General features: G+C 43.0%; 1 protein-coding gene across 12 annotated transcripts in view; it reads left to right on the top strand.

The window, feature by feature from the left end:
• Window positions 1-457: 457 nt before the first annotated feature.
• Window positions 458-17,282, top strand: part of NFASC (neurofascin) — a 185,827-nt gene continuing 169,002 nt past the window's right edge. For all 12 annotated transcript variants that reach the window (XM_063955223.1, XM_063955232.1, XM_063955230.1 and 9 more), the window contains exon 1: window positions 458-1,026. The gene's annotated coding sequence lies outside the window, so the exon portion shown is untranslated. The remainder of the gene's footprint in view (window positions 1,027-17,282) is intronic.

Here is a 17,282-nt window from a genome sequence, read left to right as displayed (position 1 = left end):
TTTTTCGAAAATTTCTCAATAAGAAACTTGTGGCCTAGGGGTGCCGTGAAAAAAAATCTGACACTCCAGGGTGCCGTGACTCACAAAAGTTTGGGAACCACTGCCCTAGGCAATTGCCTAGTTTGCCTATGCCTATGGCCGGCTCTGCATAGTAAATATAATAGCCTCCAGAAGGTCCAGGATGACATATTGAAGATGATTGACCAGTTGCACCCACTTCGGGATCTGACCTCTCCCTATCCATTGTGGCAAAAACTCCATTCACCATATGGCCTTATTTTTTTTATTTTATTTTTGTGTAGTTTATTCCCTTTATTGTTCTTTTGCCTGGTCACACAATGAACACTAACTGCTTCACAGCCATTATACCAAGGCAGGCACTGGCTGCCAGGACAGGGGTGGATGGATTGAGCGGGAGCGCGCCTTTGACGTCGGGATCGCGCTCTGCTCCGGTTTAGTGCACGACGCAGGTCTCTGCCCTAATGCGGTGCACGGAGAAAGAGACAGCAGCCGCGGCTCTATGACAGGAGGCTGTCACATAGAGACAGAGCACTCCCACACACAGGGCATCACACTGCCAAGGAAACGCTCAACATCCATTCCAGCCTGGCAGAGGGCGTGAGGAAACACACTGCATGCACACCCCAGCCAGCATCTTTATTTATGCCATTGTGACAGCTCTCCCTGCCTATGCATAGTGCTCCTATATATCATCACGTATACCCTCTTCTGCAAAAAAGCATCCAGCATAACCATCGTTCCTCCAGGATTTACCCGGAGCACAGCCCTTGCCCACTGCACCACCCGGCGGCACCCATCCTGCGGGCGGCAGCTGCTTCCTCCATCCCTGCATCATCTCAGCAGCATCTCTGGGATAGCGAGATCCGGAGAGCTGGCGATGCGCATCCAGAGGACAGCTGCGGTCACGGACTATTAGCGGCTGATTCCTGGGGCCTGCACAGCAGCAGCACCGGCAGAGCAGCAGCACCGGTAGGACAGCAGCAGCACCAGCCCGGGATATGACAGGTCAGCACTGCGGCTCCTGGGTGCAGAGTGGGAGGAGGGAGCACTTTATAATGGTCCTATTACACATACTGCGTCCTGTGTGCGAGTGTTAAACACACACACACACACACACACACACACACACACACACACACACACACACACACACACACACACACTATATCTACCTTTCTCTAACCTCTGCAGTATTCACATTTATATGGCTATCATCTGTAGTGGCTTCAAAATTCCTCCATCTCCAGAGAAGCCTTTTCCCTACACCTGCAACTCTCATTGTCACCGATTCCTTCCTTTGTGTCAGTGCCACCCCTCACCCATGTCTTTCTCTGTCACAGTATGTCTTTGTGCTGTTCTGTATGTAATAAGTGTGTATCTCTCAGTGGCTCAGTCATTCTGCTGCCCTGCTCCTGCAGTGACAATGTCTATTTAGTAGGTTGTGTCCATTCTGCACCACCTAACAGAAGAGAGGTTGATAGGCTAATATTATTGTTTCAGTCAGTAAAAATATTGTATCATTACTTCTGGCAACTAATAGGTAAAATAGTATATATTTATGTCCAGTCTGGACAATATGGTACTGAAAGCTAAAACTCTGCTCTCAAGTAATGGTACGAAAGTAATTTATATTCTTTGAATTACTAATTGTTTTGTAAGAGAAGAGGATACGAGGATTATGGCCTCCTTTTATCCAGCTGCAGTGTCGCTCAACTTCCTAATACATTGCTGTTAAAGGGATTCTACAGTATTGGGAATAGTTTTTGCTTTTTCATTGGTGTGACTTTACTAAATGTGGGCAGCACTGTCCATGTTTTTGATGAGATTGACCATATCCTATATAATAAAAGGCTAATGCTGCTCCTCACCTCTATGGGGGGGGGGGGTTTCATGTCTTTTGCGCGCCGGCAGCCAATAGATGGGGCTCGGCAGCACAATTAAAGTGTTGCTCCATTTAGGCGCGCACAACTGCCGTCGCTGACGTTACTGTTATGCTGGGAAACCGTGTTACTGTTATGCTGTTCCATCATTTTGACGGACTGGTAACTAGTTTGTTATAAATGTTATTCTTCAAATACATGCCCATTGGCCTTGCCCATAATCTAGTGAGATTTCATGAGAAGCTTGTGACCACAATAGTACTTCAGAGGATCAGTCTGCAGGTCACAATCATGAACTTGGATATGGCAGAGTTTTTTTTGCAGTGTTCTCATGTCCATACTTGGTCGCAGATGTTGTTATTACTGTTCATTTCAGGTGATATTTTTAGCTATGGACTAATATTCTAGGCTATCGCAAAATGTAATCTTGGTAATTGAAACAAACCCTGTATCAATGTGTTTTGGAACAGATAATGCAGTTTGGGATGTAGTCATGTGACCTGACCACAGGTCACAATTCTGATCCCGACCTCCCACCGGTTCTCAATCCTGACAGTAGGCATGCCGACTTACAGGGACTATTGCAGCGTGGCAAGCGCAGCAAGCCTCAAGGGGCTTCGTTGCGCTCGCCCTCCCCCCCGCTGGCACTCTGTGGCTGGGATGCTGACCGCCGGGAACCCAGCCACCAGTAACCCATACCCAACCCTGCAATTTATTATTCCATATTATACAATGATGCAAGGGCAGCATGCCCAGTATTAGCTGCAGGGCCTGTAGTTAAATACTATTATAATGGCCTACCATAGAAGTGGATATAACCACTGTTTTTACAATGATCATCACAATTAGTTGGAAAGTAATTTTGTGACGTTAGAGGGCAGTAAAGTCACTTTCTTGTGATTCACCTAAATCAGGCGTTGTTTAGACTACATGGAGACTTAGGGGTATATGCAATTGCGGTCGAATTCCCGAAAATGTCGAAAAACGGGGCATTTTCGACACACAAAAAAAATCGACAATGCAATACAGTACTTTTCGACAAAAAAATGGACGTTTCAGATTCGACTTTTTGCAATTCGACATTTTGAAAATTCGACATGTCTGCAGTGATAAAAATGCGGCAACTCGACAAAAGTATATTCAATTGAAGAATGTCGATTCGACTTTAGTGCTTTTCGACAGTAATATCGTCAATTTCCTTCCGCCTCACTTTGCTGGCGGAATCTAATAAAAAAAATGTAAAACATGTTTTTTTTGTTTTTTTTTATTGCTAATAGCATATCTATTTATATTAGAAGGGATTATGTACTTGGTTTGTCTATTAGAGGGACACAAGTATTATTTATATATTTTTTAAAAGAATATTTTTTTTTAACTGACTAAAATAGAGAGAGCATGGTTTTTAGTGGGAAGGGGTGGGAATGGGTTAAAATCAAGAAAAAAATGCGTGGGGTCCCCCCTCCTAAGCATAACCAACCTCGGTCCTGGTTGTAAAAATACGGTCCTGGTTGTAAAAAATACGGGGGGGAAACGGACAGGGGATCCCCCGTATTTTTAGAACCAGCACCGGGCTCTGCGTCCGGTCCTGGTGCAAAAAATACGGGGGACAAAAAGCGTAGGGGTCCCCCGTATTTTTTACACCAGCACCGGGCTCCACTAGCTGGAGAGATAATGCCACAGCCGGGGGACACTTTTATACCGGTCCCTGCGGTTGTGGCATTAAAACCCTAACTAGTCACCCCTGGCCGGGGTACCCTGGAGGAGTGGGGACCCCTTAAATCAAGGGGTCCCCCCCCCCCTCCAGCCACCCAAGGGCCACGTCGTGGCACTCTCCTGATTGGCTATGCGCGTTTGAGCTGTCACACAGCGCATCGCACAGCCGCACCATTATAGTCAATGGTGGGTACTTTGCGGTCAGCGGTGAGGTTACTCGCGGTCAGCGGCTGACCGCGGGTGACCTCACCGCTGACCGCAAAGTTCCCACCATTGACTATAATGGTGCGGCTGTGCGATGCGCTGTCTGACAGCTCAGACGCGCATAGCCAATCTGGAGAGTGCCACGACGTGGCGCTCCCTGATTGGCTGAAGGGACCCTCAGTGACTGGAGTCACGGGGGGGTCACAGCATTCGGGGAAAGGGGTCCCATGTGTAAACATGGGACCCCTTTCAGTCCGTGTGGATCGGGTATGCGTTTGTTTGTTTGTTTTTGCCAAGTACGAGGATTACAAATAATAACAGGACACTGGATTTAGGTGAGTATAATTTTATTTTCAGGTACCCCGGATTCTACTTGGACAAGTGGACAGAGGTCGGCGTGTGAACATAGGTAATTATGTGTGTGTCGGCAAGTGTGTAATAAAGTTGTACTTGTCAAGGTGTGCGTGTCCTGTTTTTATTTGGGTATTTTTTTTGCAGAAGAACTACAGGTACCAGCGGGCCCGTTTCCCCCCCTGCATGCTGGTACTTGTGGTTCTCCAAGTACCAGCTTGCGGGGGAGGCTTGCTGGGACTTGTAGTTCTTCTGCAAAAAACAATATTCTTACATTTTACTCAAGGCTATCAGCCCCCCATCCGCAGCCCTTGGATGGGGGGGACAGCCTCGGGCTTCACCCCTGGCCCTTGGGTGGCTGGAGGGGGGGGACCCCTTGATTTAAGGGGTCCCCACTCCTCCAGGGTACCCCGGCCAGGGGTGACTAGTTGGGTATTTAATGCCACGGCCGCAGGGACCGGTATAAAAGTGTCCCCCGGCTGTGGCATTATCTCCCCAGCTAGTGGAGCCCGGTGCTGGTACAAAAAATACGGGGGACCCCTACGCTTTTTGACCCCGTATTTTTTGCACCAGGACCGGATGCAGAGCCCGGTGCTGGTTCTAAAAATACGGGGGATCCCCTGTCCGTTTTCCCCCCGTATTTTTACAACCAGGACCGGCTCAAAGAGCCCGAGGCTGGTTATGCTTTGGAGGGGGGACCCCACACAATTTTTTTCTGTGTCTTTTAACCATTTTTGCGCTGTCGGAAAAGTCGAATCCAGGACGCACACTATCCGTCAATTCGTCCGTTTTTCGACAGCGGGACTGTCGAATCCGTTTTTTATTGAATATGTCGAATTCCGGCACCCGTCGGCCGGAATTCGACGGTCGAATTGTGTCGAATTTTAAAACGGGCGAAAAAAAGGCGCAATTCGCCCGGAATTGCATATACCCCTTAAGGTGCCCACATACTAGGACGATATTGTGCCTTTTAAAACGATATCAATGCATCGGGCCGAGGTATCACAAGTAAGTGGATCACATCATGTGTGGTCCACTTACGATTACTATCTGAGGTGGAGCAGGAAGTATGCCTCAAATGTACTACGTATGTGGTACCTCTTGTTTCATATAAGAAGTAGTCCCACATGGAAATTTGATATCTGTCCTGGGTACTTCATACTGAGTACATTGGGGTCACATGAGAAGCACTCAAGAGGCAGGCCTGGGTATGTGGACAGTCCACAAAGGCCTTGGCTTGAGGAAATATATTACATAGGTAGGAGGCTGCCTCTAATTTCATCATTTTGCAGTTTCTTTCTTTCTGTTACTGGCAGCATATCAATTATCATATTAAATTACTATTAGAATAAATATAAATGTATTTATTGCGCTCATTTATTGGAGAAAACATATACTGTATGTGTAGGAGGATGCAGTCATGGAGCTTTGTGCTGATGAGGATTGGATTATACTGGAGGAAGAGAGATGCACACTCCTAGCACTAAGAACACTGATAGTAAAAATAATTGAAATAAACTCTCACAATTAAAATGGAGTATAATTGAAGTTCTAACATTCCCATGTGTAGGGACCCATGTGATGAAGTCACCTGGCCGCGGTACATGGGCCCGCATATTTGCGCAAATGTGTGCTAAGAACTTCAATTATACTCCATTTTAATTGTGAGAGTTTATTTAAATTATTTTTACTATCAGTGTTCTTAGTGCTAGGAGTGTGCATCTGCATCTCTCTTCCTCCAGCATAGTATTAGAAGCCTCAGCATGATAGCACCTCTTGATATCTTTAGTATTAGGGTTCGAGGATTGGATTATAGACTGGGGAGGGCATGTAAATCTGGATTTGCCAAGAAACGTCTTCTCCCTCTCACTTTCTCCCACTTTTACACACACTTTCGTAGCCGACGTTCACCTCTCACATCAATGGCACGTGGTGCTCCGCAGTTTCCATGTCAGTTATTCGCAATGGTTCCATTTGTCCAATCACGATACACCTTTACCACAGCAGCACACAAACTGCGCTGTTTCAGAAATACTGCCACCCTTGGCTTGAAAGCTGATAATTATCCATTTTTGAAACTCAGATAGGTCACTTGAACACATCAGCATTTTTTTCAGTAAATATATTTGTAATGGTACTATTGTAATGATATTGACACCAAATGTCAGCAACAACCCATGCAATCCACACATGCAAAGATATCAAACCATAGATGTCCATAAATTATGTTATGTGTAATAATGTGAAATGACACAGGGAAAAAGTATTGAACATATAAGGAAAGGGAGGTGGAAAAAGAAAGGAAAGCCAAGACACCAGCTGAAATCTATCCGTAATTAGAAAGCAATCCTGCCCCTTGTCAGTGCAAATTAATATAAGATGGTTCAGTCCCAACTCATGGCCTATAAAAAGGTGTCTCATCACCATGGTGTCACACAAGAAACATCTCATGATGGGTAAAAGCAAAGAGCTCTCTCAAGACCTTCGCAACCTAATTGTTGCAAAACATACTGATGGCATTGGTTACAGAAGGATTTCTAAACTCCTAAACATTCCAGTGAGCACTGTTGGGGCCATAATCCAGAAGTGGAAAGAACATCATGTCGCCATAAACTGGCCACGACCAGGTGCTGCTTTCAAGATTTCTGACAGAGGAGTGAATAGAATTATCAGAAGAGTTGTCCAAGAGCCAAGGACACTTGTGGAGAGCTTCAGAAAGACCTGGAATTAGCAGGTATAATTGTTTCAAAGAAAACAATAAGTAATGCTATCAGCCGCATGGCCTGTATGTTCGCTAAACACGCAAGACTCCATTGCTGAAGAAAAAGCATGTTGAAGCTCGTTTGAAGATTGCTGCACAACATTTGGACAAGCCTGTGAAATACTGGAATAATATAGTCTTGTCTGATGAGACCAAACTTGAACTCTTTGGATGCCATAATACACAGCTTGTTTGGAGGAGAAATGCCACTGCACATGACATCAAAACACCATACCAATAGTGAAGTTTGGAGGTGGGAACATCATGGTGTGTGGCTGTTTTTCAGCATTCTGTACTAGCATACTTCATGTAATTGAAGGAATGATGAATGGACAAATTGTACCAAGACTTTCTTGATAAAATTCTGCTGCCATCTACCAGGATGCTGAAGATGAAATGAGGGTGGATATTTCAGCAAGACAATGATCCTAAACACACAGCCAAGGACATGGGGGGGGGGGGGGCTGGTAATTCAGAGTTGATTGCAGCAGCAAATTTGTTAGCAGTTGGGCAAAACCATGTGCACTGCAGGTGGGGCAGATATAACATGTGCAGAGAGAGTTAGCTTTGGGTGGGTTATTTTGTTTCTGTGCAGGGTAAATACTGGCTGCTTTATTTTTACACTGCACTTTAGATTTCAGTTTGAACACACCCCACCCAAATCTAAGTGTCTCTGCACATGTTGTATCTGCCCCCCCTGCAGTGCACATGGTTTTGCCCTACTGCTAAGTTGCTGCTGCGGTCAACTCTGAATTAGGCCCACTGTCAATTGGTTTCAGAGAAAGAAAATAAAGCTGCTAGAATGGCACAGCCAATCACCTGACTTGAATCCAATTGAAAATCTATGGAAGAACTAAAGAACAGAGTTCATCGAAGAGGCCTACGGAACCTTCAAGATTTGAAGACTGTTTGTGTGGAAGAATGAGCCAAAATCACACCTGAGCAATGCATTCGATTTGTTTTTCCATGCAGGAGGCATCTTGAAGCTGTCATTACCAACAAAGGCCTTTGTATGAAGTATTAAATACATTTTAGAAAGCGTGTTCAATACTTTTCTTTGTGTCATTTCACATTATTACACATAACTTAATTTATGGACATCTATGGTTTGATTTCTTCGCATATATGGATTTATTTGGTGAAAATGTCATTACAATAGCCCCATTACAAATATATTTACTGAGAAAAATGTTGAATACTTATTTTAGTCACTGTGTGTGTGTGTGTGTGTGTGTGTGTGTGTGTGTGTGTGTGTGTGTGTGTGTGTGTGTGTGTATATATATATATATATATATACTGCTCAAAAAAATAAAGGGAACACTTAAACAACACGATGTAACTCCAAGTCAATCACACTTCTGTGAAATCAAACTGTCCACTTAGGAAGCAACACTGATTGACAATCAATTTCACATTCTGTTGTGCAAATGGAATAGACAACAGGTGGAAATTATAGGCAATTAGCAAGACACCCCCAATAAAGGAGTTGTTCTGCAGGTGGTGACCACAGACCACTTCTCAGCTCCTATGCTTTCTGGCTGATGTTTTGGTCACTTTTGAAAGCTGGCGGTGCTTTCACTCTAGTGGTAGCATGAGACGGAGTCTACAACCCACACAAGTGGCTCAGGTAGTGCAGCTCATCCAGGATGGCACATCAATGTGAGCTGTGGCAAGAAGGTTTGCTGTGTCTGTCAACGTAGTGTCCAGAGCATGGAGGCGCTACCAGGAGACAGGCCAGTACATCAGGAGACGTGGAGGAGGCCGTAGGAGGGCAACAACCCAGCAGCAGGACCGCTACCTCCGCCTTTGTACAAGGAGGAACAGGAGGAGCACTGCCAGAGCCCTGCAAAATGACCTCCAGCAAGCCACAAATGTGCATGTGTCTACTCAAACGATTAGAAACAGACTCCATGAGGGTGGTATGAGGGCCCGACGTCCACAGGTGGGGGTTGTGCTTACAGCCCAACACCGTGCAGGACGTTTGGCATTTGCCAGAGAACACCAAGATTGGCAAATTCGCCACTGGCGCCCTGTGCTCTTCACAGATGAAAGCAGGTTCTCACTGAGCACGTGACAGACGTGACAGAGTCTAGAGACGCCAAGGAGAACGATTTGCTACCTGCAACATCCTCCAGCATGACCGGTTTGGCAGTGGGTCAGTAATGGTGTGGGGTGGCATTTCTTTGGGGGGCCGCACATCCTTCCATGTGCTCGCCAGAGGTAGCCTGACTGCCATTAGGTACCGAGATGACCAGTCCAGATCCTAGCCACACGCCTAGAACATCAAGAGGCTGCGCAGGGTCAGGTGATTCATTGCCTGCAAGAATTGTCCAGTCGCCTAGATGTCATTCAAGCTTTACTCAAGGGTCATGGAGCTACACTTCCTTCACCTTCAAATCCACCAGCTTTTCCTCCATCTTCAGTGTCTGGGCTCCAGCTTCCTATTCCTACCAAATTTGATGGGAACCCCAAAATTTCAGGTTTTTCTTTAAATCAATGTGAGATCCACTTTGAATTACAACCTAATAACTTTCCAACTGAGCGTACCAAGGTGGCATATCATCTCCCTTCTCTCTGGGTCAGCCTTGGACTGGGCATCTCCACTCTGCAAAAAATCAGATGTAATATTGTCTTCATATAAAGACTTTGTAACATCTTTTCACCGGATTTACGATGAACCACAGACATCTTCCGCCAAGGGTCTCACTCTGTTGGCCAATATCTGGTTCAATTCCAAATATTGGCTTCAGAATTAAGCTGGAATAATAAGGCACTCTATGCAGCATTTTGGAATGGTCTGTCTGAGAAAATCAAAGGCAAACTTGCTACTCGTAACCTTCCAGACAATTTAGAGTACTTAGTCTCCCTATGTACTAAGGTGGACTTAAGCTTCTGGGAGTGAGCTATTGAAAGAGGAAGATTTTCTCTGCCTAAGATTTCAGCTGGGTCAACTTGTCAGGTCTCTCCTTCCAAGGAGGAACCGATGCAAGTAAACCACTCTCGTCTGTCCCAGTTAGAACGCCAAAGATGACGTTCTGAAAATCTCTGTCTCATTGCGCTGCTCCTTCATATCAAATCAACATCTGTCCCAAGTGTCCGGGAAACACCCGCTCCTAGCCAAGCAAGGAGAGGCTCGACTGGGAGTACTCCACTCCTCTCCATGAAATTCCGATTGTATTCTTTCAATTTATTTGTAAGTTGCCCAACGATTCAAGAAAGTCTCAGCTCTTCTCAACTCCGGTGCTGCTAGAAATTTCATCATCACAGCTTTAGTCCAGCAATGGGCACTACCCTGTGAAAGACTGTCCAAACCAGTTTATCTAACTGCGGTAGATAGTCGCATATTAGGTGGTACCATTACACACCAGACTCAACCTCTTCGAGTCAAGATTGGGGCCTTGCATTTCGAACTTGTACGTTTTCTAGTTATCCCCAGGCATCGCATTCCATTGTTCTGGGTCTGCCTTGGCTCCACCGGCATAACCCCCCAAATCAATTAGGAAACCTCTCAAATCACTGCTTGGGGGTCATCCTGTTTCAAGTCCTGCCTGCAACAAGTATTACCAACACGTTCTACAGGTCCATCTCATCTGGATTTACCACCTGCAGAATACCTAGTATTTCTAGTGAATGGGGTGCGTCTCCGTCACGGGCACAGATGGAGCCACGACTAGCCTGGCTCCATCTGTATCAGTAAGTAAGAGAATTGGTGATGAGTTAGTCAGTGATTGAGTGAGCGAGTGAGGGCTTTTGCATTTTTGTAGCTTATTACATTTTACACACTGGAGGTGCAATCCAGATTTTGATCTGATTGTCCGTTTGGACGTTATTGTTCACACAATGCAAGTCAATCATCGGTAATGATGTCATTATGTCAACCCCCTTTTTATCTCCTTAGGGGAGGTTTATTAAAATTCTAATTAAGTAGATTTCCTATTTCTCACCTGAAGAATACCTATGTTAAATTTCATCTTCCTAACATATCGGGAAGAGAGAGAATTAGTGATGAGTCAGTCAGTCAGTGAGTCAGTGAGTGAGGGCTTTTGCATTTATTCAGTATAGATAAATGTATTGTATTGTGGTCCTGAGGAAAGGGCGCAGAGATGTTCTGAAACATTGACTAGGCATGTTTTCTACCATCTTGTGATCATGTATTGCGGATTCTGTTGATAATTCTTTTACCTACCTAATACAAGCACCTGTTGATTGATATCTAGTGAGTGCCGTGTTCCTTCCATTTGGAAATATGGAAAATACTGTATACACACTCTAGTTTTGATTAGGATGTACTGTAAGGTCAGTAAATATGTGGTTTGTACGGGATCCCAGCGTTCGGAATCCAGACTCCGGAATCCTGACACAGCTTGGAATACAGACGATGGCATATTCCGAACACCGAGATCCCGAACTTAAGTATGCCGGCACTGATGAGAGATAAGCCGCGGGTGAAGGGTGTGTGTGTGTTTTATTTCAGGCTGTGGGGGGATGGTTCGGGTTAGGCTGCAGGGGGTGGATGGGTTAGGCCGCGGGGGAGGGAGAGTTAGGGTTAGGCACCACCAGGGAGTGTTAGGGTTAAGCTGCGGGATTGGATGGTTAAGTTTAGGTTTAGGCTGCCGGAATGGGTGATTAGGGTTAGGTACAACTGGGGTGGGTTAGGGTTAAGACGAGTAGCTATTTACCTAGTAGGTGTCGGGATCCTGAGCGCCGGGATCCTGATACCATCCTACCAACCGAAAATGCTCATCACTGTGTACATATAAAGGGTTTTTTTTGTATCTGTAGTAAAGGAATGGGGTATTGAAGGGGTGTGAATGTTTTTGCCTAGTTCAGTAAAGATGCATTCTTGGAAATACTTTCTATTTAGAGATTGCAGATACTGATGAGCATATTTGGTGGGTATGTGCCTCTATCTCCATCTGCTGCAGGAGTTGTACCATTGGTACAAAGATCTATGATGATAATAATGGTCATCAACACAAACCTTTGCAGTAAAACTAGGCTTAAATAAATAAAGTAGCATGCCCCCTGTGCACCCCTTCTCTCCAAAAAAAGTTATCCATACACCAGTTGTCATTTCCTTGGCTAGATGCTGCAATTGTAGAGACATGGCCAGAGTAGGTTCCCCCTAATGGCTATAACCGGCACCCGGGTATGAGAGGTTGGGCACACTATAACAGGGAAACTCTTTGTGTGGGGTACCCCTGTTTTTAAGTGACACAGGACAAGTTCAGCATTGGGTTGAATTTCCTAGGAAAACAGCTGTGCCTTGAAAGTACAATGGGTGGGAGCACAAACATTCCAAAGTGTTCTATGGTTGCCAGGGCATGCTTGTACCAGTGGTGCCAAATATAAAATGAGTGAGTTAAATATATGTAAGTATTTATTACCCTAAAGTCTAGTTGCATGCTTTCTCCTTGGGGATGGGGACCACATTTGTATTGTGGCTCCCAATTCCTTGTGGCTATTCAGCCCCATGCTGAATAGACTTGAGCTTTGCAAGGATACCCCATACTGTTGGGTTCCTTGTTATACTGTGGTGAATATCATGTGGAAACAGCTTTATAGGAGTTATACGTCACTGTATGCACATTTCTCTAAGTAACACACGATGTAGCAGTCTCTGTTGGTTTGAATGAGGCTGTGTGTTAGTCATTGTAGTCCATGGGTAACAATTTAAACATGCTTTTTTGAGGTGGGATTAAAAGGGGTAAATTTACTAAAGCTTCTAAAGATGAAAAGTGGTGATGTTGCCCATAGTAACCAATCAGATTCTATCTATCATTTTCTAGGATGCAATAGAGAAATGATAGACAGAATCTGATTGATTGATTGATTGATTGATTGATTGCTATGGGCAACATCACTACTTTTCATTTTTAGAAGCTTTAGTAAATATACCCCTTAGGATCTCTTTCCAGTAGCCTACACTCTCGCTTTTGCAAGGGCTAATGGGCTTACTGCAGCAACTCCTGCAGGCAGTGTTAGGCTGCTGGTGAGGAGGGAGAAACCACCACTTATTATGGTGGGATTTATGTCTGGGTTTTAAAAGGATTGCTAAATAGCCATTTTAAAGTAATTCAAATCACTGTGATGTGCAACAATATGGAATGTTATTTTTAGAAGACTTAATTGGTCTATTATGAAACAGATCCTATACTGTGATCAGGCCAGTCGGTGCGCTGATGCTCCCATTATAATTTTTTTATGTTCATTTTAAAATATATATATTCAATTATTTATTTAAACTTTTACACCATTGCATCATGTTGTCCTTAAAGCAGTGGTTCTCAAACTGTGTGCCGTGGCACCATTAAAATTATTTATGGTCAATATAATAGGCTAAACTAGCACTGGTGGCTGCCAATCATAAAATATGTGGAAAAACAGTAGCAAATCTTGTCCCTCACCACACAATTGAACCTAAGGATGACACATAAACACAGTGTACTTCATTTAATATTTCTTTCTAAATTTCTCAGTAAGAAACTTTTGGCCCAGGGGTGCCGTGAAAAAAAATTCAGATACCGTAGGTGAGCCGTGATTAAAAAAAGTTTGGGAATCACTGCCTTAAAGTTTACCTTGATGTACTTTAAATGTACCTTCTCGCGGAAGCATACATGTTTATTTTGTATTTCATGTATTATAAGAGATGGGAAACTTAAAATAAACACAAAAATGCACTTTTCTTGCACAATGTAATTTATGCCTGTACTTTTGACACAAATGGGTCTGATTCTAAATGTGCCTCAAAATCTAGATCCAATGTTTGAGTTGTTTAGTTTTTTTCCCATAACTATGGGAAATTTTCCTGCTTTTCTGCGGAGTTATGGATTATTCATCTAAAATCCGATGAACTGTGTATTTAACCAAATCATTTAGCCATTTAACCATATATTTATGGCTGATTGCTGATATATTGTATCCACTGAAACATTTTCTTGTCTTTCGGGAAATTGCCTCTTTATTCTTTGCCAGTTTACACTCTTGTGTTACCGAAATTGTGAAATACAGTAGTACAGTAGTATGGAACAAAGGTAGATTTTACCTGTACAAGCAATTGTACACTGTGGTCTCACCACTTCAGTGAATGTGATGGGCTCTACACATGTAGCGATTACATTGAAAGATATGAACGATCTTGTTCATTAATGAACGAGATATCATTCATATCTTTCAGTGTGTATGCACCAACGATGAACTATGCGCGGCCCCGCGCTCGTTCATCGTTGGTGCCGGCTCGTTTATACATGCATGCCAATATGGACAATCTCATCTATATTAGCATGCAGGGCTATGGGGCCGGGTGACGGGGGGAGTGAAGAAACTTCACTCCGCCCGTCACATCTCCCGCCGCCCATTACTGTTATCTGTTAGGTCAGTGTTTTCCAACTGCAGTCCTCATGGACCCCTAACAGTGCATGTTTTACAGATCTCCTCAGTATCATGAGTGACATAATTGGCTCTACCTGTGGATCTTTTAAAATGTGTTGGCCAGTAATAGATACACCAGTGTACCAACTAGGAGATCTGTAAAACATGCATTGTTAGGGGTCCCTGAGGACCGGACTTCGGAAACACTATGTTAGATTTACTTGGAAGCAGGTAACATATATTGTAGCTTACCACTATTTGGAGTTTTAGTGCTTTGTACATGTTTGCTATAAGCCACGTCAGATGAAAATGCTATGTAATTGGATGACAGTTCTCCATAGCAGACAGTCAGTGTTTATGGAAGACTTCAATTAACTGGTTTTTATTAAGCCGAGCCCTAGCACACTGAGAATTGCTCCTTATAGAAAGTTTGTGTATACCTACTTTTGTTTTCAAATGAAAATTTTGTACTTAATGTATTTTCTTTTATAAAGTTTATTCACCGATTGTAAATTGTGGTCTGTGTAGATTCAAGGCATCTTCGATATATTGGGGCAAGGCCCTGAACCCCCCGATGCCCAGGTCGGGGTATCAGGAATATTAAACATATTTAAAACCCCAAATACTGACGGTTTTCAGTCGGCATTTTTAACATGGTTAATTTTCCTGATCCCCCGGCAGATAAGCAATCTTCGTTGGTTGTCGATCGGCGGATCCAGTTGGTGGATCGGCGTTTCCAACTGAATTGGGAATCGTCTCATAGATTTATGGGGGCCATAAGTCTGATGGTCAAGCATGTAGTACTGGTTTGGACCTATTGCATTTCTTATATTGCAGCTCCTATGTACAGTATGAAGTTGTAATCTTAAATACAGTATATATTTATTTTTGGAGTACTGCATTAGAATATCATACATCAATGGGAATCTAAATATATATTTCGATTTACCCTTCTTTTCAGGTGTTTGAAGTTACGTGTTTATTTAGAATTCATTCCAAGCCCATTTTTATGTTTTCTAGATATGAACTAAACCTCCACATCCTCTGTTGTGAGATATTTTTGCAGACTGTATCATAAGATTTTCTTATAATACAGAAGCTAGGGCCATGGATTCTATACCAACCAGGGCACAAATCTGGGTGGATTTCTATGTTTCTATGTTCAAGGTACCCTGGGTTCCTTCTTCAGTCCAGAAATGATGATAGTAGGCTTTGGACTATTGATTGCTGGCGTTATATAAATAAAGGTGAATAATAATCTGTGTGGCACAGTGTATTCCTGGTTTCACATCACCCGCAAAGTGCTTCTACCTTCATCTACATGTTCTAGGTTTCGGCATCTCTCTAGTTAGTAAACTTGTATTATTGTTAAGTTAATTTTTCTCCTTTCTTGTTATCTTTTTCATCATTGATTAAATCATGAAGAATCTATTTGGATCCCACAGTACATTATGGCTGATCCTTGTCATTTTTTAAATCAGAAATCACTAGAACTTTAGTGCTGTGACAACACTGTCATTAATCTGCTTTTTCTCTATTTAGACATATGGGCATCATTATGTGCAGTGAGTATTATATACTAAAGCTTCTAAAACGCACAAGTGGTTGTGTTGCTCATAGTATCAGATTCTAGCTATCATTTCTCTGTTGTATTCTAGAAAATAGAATCTGATTGGTTGCTATGGGGAACATCACTACTTGTCTGCTTTAGGAGCTTTAGTAAATCTACCCCTGAGACTGCTCCCAACTGCATATTCCATCCTGATTTAAGATTTGCATTTAGCCCACTTTCCTTCATTCCATAATTCCCTGTGACATTCCATGTGCCCTTATCCTCATTACTTCTTTATCTCCTACATCTTTTACTCTCACACACATTTCACTAAGCGTACTTAGCGCTTTTTAGGAATCATTCATGTGATTACTCTGTGTAGAAACACGTTACCTCAAAGTCTTATATATTTCTGCTTTTTCTTCTTCATTTATGTTATTTATCAAAACACATCGTCAGAATAAATTAATACTGCAGGCGATCCCTAGGATGGCTGATATAGTCTAGATAAAAATTACTGGGGAAAATGCGTTATTGAAAGTATTAGAAATGAACATGGGTTGCAAGAAAGGACAAAGAGGTGCATTAAAAGCAGCAATGTGACTTTCTTTAAAGATTTGATCAACAAAAAACGGAGATTGGAAGGTAAATTATCAATGCAGTAAAACGTGTATTAGGTATGTATAAAATACCTTTCATGTAGCTGATTAGGTCAGGGAATAATTTAAAACAGATTATCTATTGTCAGGCTAGACGGATTGCAGCAAGAGTCAGGCAAGTAGCATTTTTTTTGATGGGATTATTATAAAATATTCACTGAAGTGGAGATCACTAGGGAGAATGCACAGTCTTAAAATCTGGAGATTAGAAGAATTAGCATCATCCTTGCATTGCACATATCATCTCTCCAGTGTAGGACTGTACTATGGAACGGTAGAGTAAAGCTATGATAACCGCAATTGTTCCCTTAGAAGCAGTGGATACATTTATAGTGTTTGTGTAAATCCATCATTTGATTAATCCAAATACAGATGATTGCTAGTTTGGAATGCTTTCATTGTAAATATTGTAAATATCATTGTAAATATTTTTCTGAATTTATACCATTTCCCAGAATGCATGCACCTCTTTGCTGAAGAAAACAGTATATTATATTATTAAGTACAATAGGATTTTAGTGCAAAAAAATTGGACACACATATGCTACTGTACCAACCAATCAGCTCCTACAGTAACTGCCATTTTTCATACACAGCCTGTAACATGGAAGTTAGGAACTGATTGGCTGATATGTTATCTCTCTCCACTTTATCTCTCTCCAAGGCTAAAAGCTGGATACACACTATAAAGGGGGGTACTCACGGGAGAGATGTGTGCAGGCTCATTCTAGCATCGGCGATAGCGATGCGCGGGGCCGCGCATCGCTATC

The sequence above is a fragment of the Pseudophryne corroboree genome, chromosome 2, assembly GCF_028390025.1.
Source record: "Pseudophryne corroboree isolate aPseCor3 chromosome 2, aPseCor3.hap2, whole genome shotgun sequence".
Lineage (NCBI taxonomy): Eukaryota > Metazoa > Chordata > Amphibia > Anura > Myobatrachidae > Pseudophryne > Pseudophryne corroboree.
The sequence above is the reverse complement of the archived record's forward strand: the minus strand, read 5'-3'. Positions and strand labels throughout refer to the sequence as shown.